Consider the following 12,265-nt stretch of genomic DNA (forward strand, 5'->3'; position numbering starts at 1 on the left):
TTGGCTGTGTAACATTCGAACAAGGGACACACGACCATGTCCCAGCCCATGTCCTCACCCATATAACTCATTGAGATGCCCCATATGCCAGTATGTCAGGTTGTGTGCTAGGCCATGTAACTCACTGACTTGGAACACTAAGAATTCTCAGATGACACACGGCTGTGTCGCCAGGCTGTGTGACAACCCATGTCCCAGGCTGTTTGAACCCAAAATTTACCTAAAATCAAGCATTTTCATAACCAATTCATGCATAACTAACCATTCCATTTATGCACATTTTCAAAAGACTTGAGCATCATTCAAATACATATAATCATGCCATTTCAAACAACTTAATTCACTTAACCAATATGCCATTCAAAAGCACCATAATTTCATTCAAACATCATTTACCTAAACATGTAAATATTGCCATTTTTCAAACATAATTCCTTAGTTCAAATATGTACCAAAACATGTCACAAGTAACCATTTTCAAGCCATCATAAACATGACAAAAGAACCTTATAAACAAGCACTTTAAAGTAACCAAAATGACATAACTTGATAAGGCATCAAAGTGTACCAAACCAACATATCTCACCAAAACTTATACATGCCAAAACACCATTAACACATTCACCAAAATATCATTACAAATCACCGTATACATGCCATTATAAAGCTTGGCCAAAATATTTAAAAACTACCGAATTAATTGTTGGATAGTGTGATAGGTCTCAGAAAAGCTTCCAACCAATCGAGCTTCCGATAAAATTATAAAACAAAGGAAAAAAAACTACGTAAACAATGAGTGCTTAGTAAGCTCATATAAACTAAAACATAACTTACCATGTAATTTATACAATTCGAAGATTAAACATAAATCATCATCAATTCCATAAGCTTAGTAACAGCCTATATAACATCACCTACTCACAAGTAATTATACTTGTTCATGATACAAATGTAATCAACCATAAGATGAGTAAATTCCATAGGTAAATACATCATTTAGCCCATAAATCCTTTCCATAAGACATGATTCAATCCATTTACATACTTACCATTTTATTTCTTTTTCTTACCCGTTGAACCATCTAGAATTACATAGGATACTTGGGAAAGCTCACACATAGTGTGCCTTTACATATAACCGTAACCTTTTCTTTACATCAATGCTCACACGAGCTGTGGAATGGCCTGCTCACATGAGCTATGGGTCGGAATGTGAGCTACATGATGTTGCTCACACGAGCTATGGAGAATCCACAAAAAATGCAGGACCTCAGCCATCGATAGGACATTCAAGACCAACACTCAAAATATGAAATCCCTAATGACATGTCATTCGTATCCTAAGAATTCTTAAGGTTCAACCGGGACTTGATATCCGTCAATTCATCATAGCATGAATACATTCATATATTGATTCATTTACATTAAAAAAACATAGTAAACATTTAATTTAGTTAACATTAAAACGATTACAGTTCATACGAACTTACCTCGATAGTTAGAGGCGTAGTAGTATCGAACTAATCCAAAGCCTTAGCTTTTCCTTAATTAAGGTTCGATTGTGGTTTATCTTGATCTAAATAAATAATTTCATTTAATTAAGTAATTCTAGAATTTAATTTAATCCATAACTCATATTTATGCAAAAACATGAATTTACCTCTAACACTTTGACTTTTCGCAATTTAGTCCTTAAGCTTATAACTTAAAATCTAACCATTTTAACCTAAGTCCAACTTAACCTATGTTTCAAGAGACCTTAAAGCAACTCATATTTAGCAACAATTCATAATAAAACCTATAGATTTATACCTTTAATAATTTAATCCCTAATTCTAAAATTCATCAAAAATTATATAACCAAAACTTATTTATTTTTCAACAAAGATTCATAATCTATCAACTAAAATAAAAACTCATTCAAAAAAATTCATGGCAAGTCCCTCAACCTTTAAATTTTTTGTAAATTAATCCCCAGGTTAGCTAGATTAAGCTAAAACGGACTAAAAAACATAAAAATTATTAAAAACGAGACTCAGTATCACTTACATGAAAGATGAAAGCCCAGCAAAATGCTCAAACCCTATAAAAGTGGTGATTTTTGGTTGAAAAAAATGAAAGGAAGAAGATGATGACTTTGTCACATCTTTCTTTATTTAATTTTTCTTTTAATTGTTCATTTACCATTTTAACCTTTAAAAATTATCAAAATTTCAATAGAAGTTTGTCCATAACTATCCACTAACTCATTCAATGGTCTATCTACCATTCAAGTCCTTTATTTTAAGATTTCATAGCCATTAAACCCCTATAACTAATAGAACTCAACTTTTACACTTTTTACAATTTAGTCTTTTTTTTCTTAATTAACAATGTAAACTTTAAAATTTCTTAATGAAACTTTAATACGAACTTGATATAACCTCGAAAACATTAAAATAATAATAAAATATAACTCTTTTGTCAGAATTATGGTCCCAAAACCATTTTTTCGACATTACTGAAAACGGACTATTACAGCAGTTTCAACCGCATAAAGAGGAAGGCACTATAAAAGGTCTTAAAGGAAACTATACCTACTAGTTTGACCCCTTGGATGGTATTCGGCGATTTTAATGCTATTTTGTCTACTTTTGATAAGAAATGTGGTGATTCCATAGGTAGATATTGTTCGCATTTTGGCGATTTTATTCAGTCTAGTAATCTACATGATTTAGGGTTTCGAAGACCTTCTTTCACTTGGAAAAGTAGAGGGGTCTTTGAAGGGCTCGATCAAGCTCTGGGGAACATGGCATGGATTCAAAACTTTCCAAAGTGTTTGATCACGCATTTAGTAAGAATCAAATCGAATAATCGGCTTTTGCTCATAAAACTTTGCCCAGATTTCAATTTACCTAAAAGACGTCCCTTCAGGTTCCTGGCTAGTTGGACACAACATCATAATTTCTCAGGTATCGTTAAGAAAATCTGGAGGTATAATGGAGATATGTGCGATATGTTAGACAAACTCACCATGGGTCTCAAAGATTGGAGTAAAAATGTGTATGGGCATATTGGGATCCCTAAACAAAAAAATTTTAAAATCCTTGAGTTGGGTCCAAAAGGAGCTAGAGAAGTCAACTTCGGATTCCTTATTTAGGAAAAAGATGGTCATTAGAGAGGAACTTGCAGAAGTGCTTACTCATGAGGAAATGCTTTGGAAACAAAAATCTAGGTGCGATTAGCTCAAACTAAGGGATAGAAACACAAAGTTCTTTTATAGTCGAACAATGCATAAAAGGAAGATTAACTGTAATAATGCTCTACATAATTGCCATGGGAATTGGCTATATGATCCAGATGAAATACAGTTAGAAGTAGTTAATTACTTTCGCAAGTTGTATGGAAAAAAGCCAAATAGATGGGGGAATTGCCTCATAATTGCTTCCTTCAAATGGAATAGAGTGACAAAGACTTTCTAGGAAAAGAGGTCTCAAATGATGAAATTAAAATGACACTTTTTGAGATGACCCCTTTAAAAGTACCGGGAAGTGATTGTTACCATGCTTTTTTTGTTTCAGAATCAATGGGATAGTATTGGGGGTGTAATTAGTGAATAGATCAAAGGAGTTTTCAATGGGAAACTTATCGACCAAGGACTTAATAATACACTCATTGTCTTTATTCCAAAGATTACGCAACCAAAAGAAATCTCCCAATTTTGACCTATCAGCCTTTATACTATCCTTTATTAGCTAATGATGAAAATTATAGCCAACATATTTAAAATTGTGTTTCTCAAAATTATTTCACAAGAACATGTCAAGTTCATCGCCAGAAGAAACATCTCGAATAATATCATCATTGTATAAGAAGTCATCCACTCTATGTAAGGAAAAAGAAAAAAGTGGATGGTAGTTAAGATTGACTTAAAAAAGCTTAAGACAGGGTTCGATGGGATTCCATTTATAACACTACTCAAGTAGCTAATATTCCAAATTATTTACGAAAAGTAATTATGTCAGCTATTTCAACCTCTACTATGCAAATCATGTGGAATGAGGTTCCTACTGAGAAGTTTTGGCCTACGAGATCAGTAAAGTAGGGATGCCCCCTCTCTCCTTATATATTTATGCTTTTCATGGAATGATGAGGGCACCACATTAAAACAACCATAAATTTCGGTGATTGGAGTCCTATTAGGATGTCAAGAACAGGGCCAACTTTATCACATTTGTTTTTTTGCAGATGATCTGGTGCTTTTTCTTAAAAGTTGACATAAAACATGGCTTGCTGCTAGAAAAAAAACCATTCTCGATCAATTTTGTAGCTTCTCAAGCCATCATGTCAATGCAAGGAAAACCAACATTCTCTTCTCTAAAGAAGTGGAAGAGAATCCAAGTAACACAATAAGCCAGCTATTGTGTTTTTAGAAGGTCCAAGAGTTGGGGAAATATCTAGGAGTTCCATTATTCCATAAAAGAATCACTAGTTCTACACTTTATTTTATGGTTGAGAAGGTTCGATCTAAGTTATATAACTGGGACGTAAAACATGTAATTGTTTTCTATTTATTTGAATGATGAATAAATAAATAAGGTTAATTTCACATTTCACTATTATGTCTTTTTGTATTTTCTGTCTTTTATATTTTGCATGCATAGAGAAATTGTGACTAGCCAATATTAGCTCATTGATTGTCTAAAGTTCAAACTGAAGATAAGTGACATTGTAAAGAACGTTTACATTACGAGAAAGACAACTTACTTCAGTAGATAATCTAAATGAGTCCGTAATCCAGTAAAAGAATCAAAGTGAGTATTTGATTCAAATACTGAGAAGAATTATTATGTCATCTACAATTCCAATTGGGGTGACTACTAGTCTTGGCTATTAGAGTAGTTGACTCCACGAATAGAGACATAGATGTATTCATTCATAGAATGATACATTGGACTGGACCTAAGATGAATTAATTCACTTGTGACATTAATGGTGTGATTTATTTAAATCTTGAGTTAGTCACTGACCATGCGTATGCAATTCATGTACTTTGATACGAGTGAAGGCATATGCTCTAAAGATGATCGAGCCCATAGCCGATATGTGGAGTACATGACTTGTGCATGGCGTGGCTTTACTAGAAACAGTGGAATTCATAGCTCAATTAAAGAGTTAATGATATATTCTCATTGGCATTGTGTGGATTGATAAATATGGAACGTGGCCATGGGTTACTTGTTCTTGAACGAGCAATTTATCACAGTCATTTGTTGACAATGATCATATTAATCATTAAGAAGACACAATGGTGACAATGAGACAAAATAGGATTGTATTGAGTGAACGGATTTAACTAAAAGGAATCAAGGATATCATATGAGGGTAACACACACATGACGAGGTCATTGGACAATGCAGTTGGATGAATTGTTTTCGTAAAGAGTAAACAATAAGGAGTTTTCAATCATGGTACTTCTTGTGGACTGACTCCATGATTAAGTAGTTGTGAATTATAGGAACGATACTTCTGGACATAATTGCAATCACTAGAGCCTAATTGTATAAGTTCGATTGGTCCCTCCACTAGCTCAACAAAAGCTCGATCAGACTGCATTTGAATCATTAAAAAATTCTACAATTTTAAGAATAATTTAATTGAGTCGATTTATTCGATGTGGAATTAAATTAAGTGGTCGTAAGAATTGTTCAACTAGAGAATTTGATTAAAGAATTTCTTGAAAAATTAATTTGGAAAATCTAAGTGATTTTTGGAAAATTAATTTTGACAAAGTAAAATTAAATTAATCAAATTAATTAAAATTAATATAATATTTTTAGAAGTTAATTTTCAAGTCAGACAATTGGCCCAATGGGTAATTGAACTTAAAAATTGGACCTAAGATCATAAATTGGTCCTGGGAGCCCAAAATTGAGACCAAGACCCAAAAACTGGTCGAATCGGGCCTGGTATGTGAAACTGAGCCGACGGTCCAACTTATGGCTAGATTGAATCAATCGGGTCGTCATTGATCTAAACTGAGCCGGAAGCAACCAAATCGACTCGAGGTGGGGTAAGGGTGTCACACCTGCACCACCAGACATGACGGTGCTGATGGCTGCGATGGTGGCATTCCGGTGGCCAGTGGTGGTTGGTCATCGGTGGTTGAGCAGTGGAAGAGTTACACTCTTACTAAGACTTTACCAGAGAATTTGATTTCAAATTAATTATTCCAAAAATAATATTATTTTAATAGTTTAATATTAAATTTAAATTAATAGTTATTTTAATAGTATTTTATTAATTTAATATTAAAGTTATTATCTTAATATTAAATTTAATTTAATGTTTATCTTGTAGATAAACATTCTATTAGTTTAATAAGATTTAATATTAAATTTATCTTGATAGATATTATATTAAATTAATATTAAAGTGATTAAGTTTAATCATAGTTGAACTCTCCAAACTCTTCCTATATAAAGAGAGCCTTTGGTCATTATTTCACACACTTGAATTCAAGAGAAAGTTGTAGAGAGAAGATTCTCTGAAGAGATTATTCCAGAAAATTTCTAAAGATATTTTCTGATTTACAACTTGACCCAAAAGTTTATAGAAATTGCAAAATTACTCCACTGGTAATTTTCGTAAAAAAATTTCTGATTCGAAGCGGGCCCACACTCGACAAACGTGAGCTTAATGATAACGGAGAAGACTACTCGGTCGAAGCATTCATCCTAGACAAATAAAAAATATATGATTTTGATTAAGTGTTTATTACTTTAGATATCAAAACGAAGATCTTGTTTTGGAAAAAAAATTTTAAACTCTGGTTTTTCCCTAAATTTATTTTCCACTGCATTTTCTAAACCCTTTTTCCAACATATTCACCCTCGCTCAAACAATCCTCCTCTCTCTTCCAAATTATTTCATGGAATCCTTGTAAATTTCGAAAGGAGTGTGCAAGGAGATTGAACGACTAGCAAGGTAGTTCATTTGGGATTCTACCTCTAGAGGACGAAAAATGGCTTTATTTGACTGGGGGACAATATGTCAACCACGTGATGGCAGAGGTTGGGGTCTTCGGCATCTAGAGGACCAAAATTCATCTTTCCTTTTAAAATTGGGATTTAAACTTGTTTCCAAAGACGATGCGCTATGGGTTCGTGTGTTGTGATCAAATTATGGGATCAATGAAAGAATGCCTGAAAGCATCATAAAGGGGAATTGTGAAGGTTTGGCCTCTGCGAAAAGAGAACCTCTGTTGGACGATCGACATAGGAACAGAGATTCATTGCTGGAGGGATACTTGGGTTCCTAATGTGAGGACATTGATTCTATATGTACCCTCCAAAGATAGACCAGTTACTGATTGTATACTTAGGGATATGATATCGGAAGAAGGAGCATGGAACATTGAAGCATTCAAGGAAAAGTTGCCAGTAGAGATCGTTAACAGAATAACGAGTTTACCTCCCCTTCATCCATTAACAAGGCCGGGTAAGATCTTCTGGGAAAAAACATCAAATGGAGTTTTCTCTGTTAAGAACGCATATCAAATGCTAAAAGAGAATACATGAAACTTGCAAGATGATAGGTAGAAAGGCATGTGGAAGTACCAAGGGCCACACCGTGTACGTTTTTTTCTTGTGGCTTGTTTGCAAGCAACGACTATTCACTAATCTTGAGCGCGTACGAAGAGGACTTGGCCAAAATGCATCTTGTTCAGCATGCTGTCATAATATAGAAGATATCTTACATGTCCTCAGGGATTGTCAGGCTGCTAAAGAGGTTTGGCTTAACTTGGTGCCTAAAAGCCGTCAATCATAGTTTTTCTCAAGAGATCTCTTAGTTCGAATTGGGTCAAATCTGGGAAATCATGAGTGGGTACCAAGGATTGGGATTCCTTGGGCTACTCTCTTTGGTTTACTTGCATGGCGTCTCTGGAAGAATAGGAACCTTTTTATTTTCCAATGAGTCTCATGGAGTAGTATGGACATCATTAAAATATCAGTTAGTTGGGCAAAATAGTATATCAACACCCAAAGGTGGGATCCATCCAGAGAATATAAGTTAGATTCTGAATACTCATTAGGAGGAGCTTTGGAATAAGTAGGCATTTATAGTTTTTTTAGGCTTACTTAGTTTTGCAATTTATACACCAAAAAAAAAATTAAACCAATGTTTTTAAATGCCAACTAAACCATTAGACATAAAGTGGATGGTTTGTTGAAGGAATTATTAAAGAAATATTAATATAAATTAATAGTAAAAGAAATACAAAAGAAATCACCATCTTTTGTGTGTCTTTTTCTTCACCCAAAACCATCAAAAGAAAGCCAAGAAATCTTTTTTTTTTTTACTTCAAGTTATTTGGTCATTGAATGGTAAGCCCTTCAAAGTCCATTTTTTTAGTAATTTTTATATTTAGATTGTAGCAATTAGGTCTAGTTAACCCGTATCTTCGTTTTCAAAACTGTTAAAGATTTCTAAAATTTTCATTGATGTTAATTGAAGTTAATGAATGTTTATGGTAGATTTTGAAGCTTAGAAATGAAATATAATTAATTTGTTAAGTAAATTTTGTTAGTTTTGAGTTAGAGATTAAATTATGAATATCTTGAAATTGGTATGAAATTTTTATAAACTGTGATAATAGGAGGCTGTTTATGGACATTATTGAAGTGGGTTTAAAATTTGGAGTTCAAATTCGGAAGATATAATATGTTCGATTTTAGGGGCTAAATTGAATAAAATATAAAAGTTTAGGGGCATTTAAATAATAAAATTAAGCTAATAAATACTATTAATAGGATGATATAAAATGTTTGGAATTGATAAATTGTATTGAATTATTGAATAGATCAAAAATCAAACCAAATTGAAGATAATTAGGAAATGGAAAAATTTGCTGATTACTCCTTAGAGAGTTGTTTATTTGCTGTCTTGACCAAGTAAGTTCATACGGTGTGTTTGTGTTAAATTTTTATGCATTTAGAATTATAATTATGTTTAATTGAAATTTTAATTTGTTACAATTAGGTACAAAAATGTGAGATAAAGGATTAAATTGAATGTGATGAATTGCAAATTGAAATAATCATGGAATTGACCTTAAATTGGACTGAAATAGGATATGTTATGTGATGATGTGATTAAATACGCTGAATTGATTCGATTTAGACTGGTTGATAGTGATAAAGACCAAATTGAATATATGTGAAAGTATGATATAATGTTGTAAATGTGAAATTGAATCAGTATAATTATGTGATGTGCTATTATTTTTGAGAATTGATTGTTTGGTTGATGAAATTATGTAATGAAAATTGAGAAACTATTACCATATTAACTTTTCAGGCAGAGTTAGATATAGTTGGCATGTCATAGGATAGGAAGAGTTTAGGATCATAAGACTACATGTCGGGGAGTGTTGGGCACCTCATTTGTCTATTATATCAACTAGTGCTAGGAACATCTATTTTTCGATTTTATTGACCAGCGTAGGGCGCAACTTATTATTTTCAGATTTATCCGACAAGCATTAGGTGCCAAATTGGTGTGTTGGTTGGATCTATGTATCTGTCCGAGTCCAAGTCAAGTTAATAAGGACATGTCTATTGTAAATGGAATAAATTATATTCAGATTGAGTTGATATGATAACCGGATGATATATGTACATATTGAGAATCAATTATACAAAGCCCATGGGGACAAAGTGAAAATGTGACAAATCGATAAATGTGATTCAAAATTCATATTATGAAACAAGTAGTGATTGACATTAAATTGACATTAATATCTATTTGGTATAAAGATGAATTGATATGATATGGGAATAAAGTTCATATGGTTTAGTATGAATTAGATTGAGAAATTCAAATTATGAAATGAAAATAATGTTTGGCATTAATCTAAAATGGGTTGTATTGTAGGTAAGTAGATTGTATGATATGATTAAGACAATGAATTGATACAAATGATTATTTGTTTTCTGAATATTAATGAAATTTTGAATAAGAGAATTGAAATGTTATATAATTGAGTTACTATACGGTATGATAAATGTTGAACTCACTTTTTTTATATTTGATTTGCTATGATAGACAAACTTTACCAAGCTAAATAACATATAATGCACATTTATAACCTGAGGTAAGTTACTTGGTTTAATACCTGTGAACTTATTAAGCATTGTATATGCTTACCTCGTTTGTTTTTCCCTTTCCCTATAATTTTCAACTTGCGGAACACGTTAAGCGGATCGTCTGAAGTTCACATTATCCTGATATTGATTTAGTAGTCTTTTTTATCGTTTAAAACTTGGTTTTGTGGCATGTATATAGGCGATTCGTTTTTGGTCAATCTTGAATGTTGGTACTTTGGTTCTTGATTGTTGTTTATGTTTTGAATGGTTATATGTCATGTATATAGGTTATTTTGGGATAATGTGGTAAATGTTTAATGTGATTTATATGGTGTATATGTAATGTGTTCTTCAAGGTTATTTAGCATGTTTGATGGAATGAATGGTCTAAACATGCCTTTGGATGTATGCTTATCCTTGAATCATGAAAAACATTATGAAATGGTAATGTTTTGATGAATGATTGCTTATTAGTTATATGATATGCCTTGAATCATGAATGGATGAATGGAAATTGAGGTTTAGATGAACTTTACATGTTATAAGTTTAATTGTTTGCTTGAGACTTATACGGTCAATATTGGTTTGTATTAAAACATATTTTTGGTTGATAGAAATGTAAGATTTGCTAGGTATTTATGGTAAAATGCACAATGATGCTTATTTATGCTTGTGTGAATGGTTAAGTTGTATGTTTAATATTTGGATGTGATGGTGCCATAATGGCATATTGGTTAGGATGTGTTATATTTTTTTTTAAATTGAGTTTATGAAGTGATATAGGCAGTATAAAATGCACCTAAACTTATGTTTTGGTAATATGTAAAGGTTTGGATTGCATCTTTTGAAAAATAGTCATTTTGATGTTACATGGTTTGCCACACGTCCGTGTGTCACACACAGTTGGTTGACACTACCTTGTGCCACTGATAAATTAGATACAAGATTATTGACTCGATCCTAGTCTTTCACATGGCTTAGCCACACGATCGTGTGAATGTTTGCAATGTTTTACAATTAGGTCTACACAGCCATAGTTAGTTACATGGCTTGGCGACACGGTCGTGTGAACCTACAATACACGGCCTCAGCCTGTTACACGGCTTAACCACACGACTATTTGACCCCTATTTTGCATTTTTACCACATTTTTCTAAAATGTTTTAAATTAGTCACTACTTAATTTAAATTGTTTTTAAAGCTTTCATAAGCTTGATTTAATCCTGATTTAGTATGAATAACACGTTTTGAATGAATGATTGATGATTATTGATTGTTTACAGAAATTTTGAAATGAAATAGTATGATTTTGTTACGTTCTTTATTGTAGCATCTCGTAACCCTAATTTGCGACGGAGAAAAGTGAGGGGTGTTACACTTTCTCTCAAGTTGGTACTTATGATTTTTTTGTCCAAAGTTGGTACTCAAATTTTCATAACATCAAGGGTTTTGGTAATTTTTGTTTGTAACAGTGTTAAATATAGGACACATGGCACTCCTATATTATGACTTGTGGCACTGATGTTGTCATAATATATTTTTTTATAAAAACATTTGAAAATTTAAAAAGAAAGCATATAAAAAAGTATATATTTTTTAAAAATATAAAAGAAATTATAAAAAAATATATGTATCTAAAAATAAAAAAATCTAAAATTCAAGTTAGAAATATAGAAACCCAAAAAAAATTATATCTTTTTTAAATAAATCGCAAACAAATTAGATGGAGATAAATTTCACAATAAAATTTTTACTTAGAGATGAGTGTATATTATTATAGGATTCTTCAAGTTGACAAGAATGCAAAATGTGATGATTTGGAATAGGCTTAAAAAGCTTTTTCGTTTTTCTTTTTATTTGTTAATTATTTGTTAGGTTTCATAGGAAAAATTGGATTCCTCAGTTAAGAATGTTATTTCCACAATCATGAGTAAAGTTTATAAAAATCACAAATTTATGAGTTTTAGGGGATTCTGAGTTTTTGGGTTTATCAAAATAACAAAATTACATATAATTTTATTGATCGAGTGCGTAGAAAAAACAAATAATTTTATAAAACAATTCTAAGAGTGCGGTTTTAACTGTAAGTGTATAGTGCCAATTGTAATATTTATAGTGTCCAATGGAACAGCGGAGT

The sequence above is a fragment of the Gossypium hirsutum genome, chromosome D07, assembly GCF_007990345.1.
Source record: "Gossypium hirsutum isolate 1008001.06 chromosome D07, Gossypium_hirsutum_v2.1, whole genome shotgun sequence".
In the NCBI taxonomy this organism is placed as follows: Eukaryota; Viridiplantae; Streptophyta; class Magnoliopsida; order Malvales; family Malvaceae; genus Gossypium; species Gossypium hirsutum.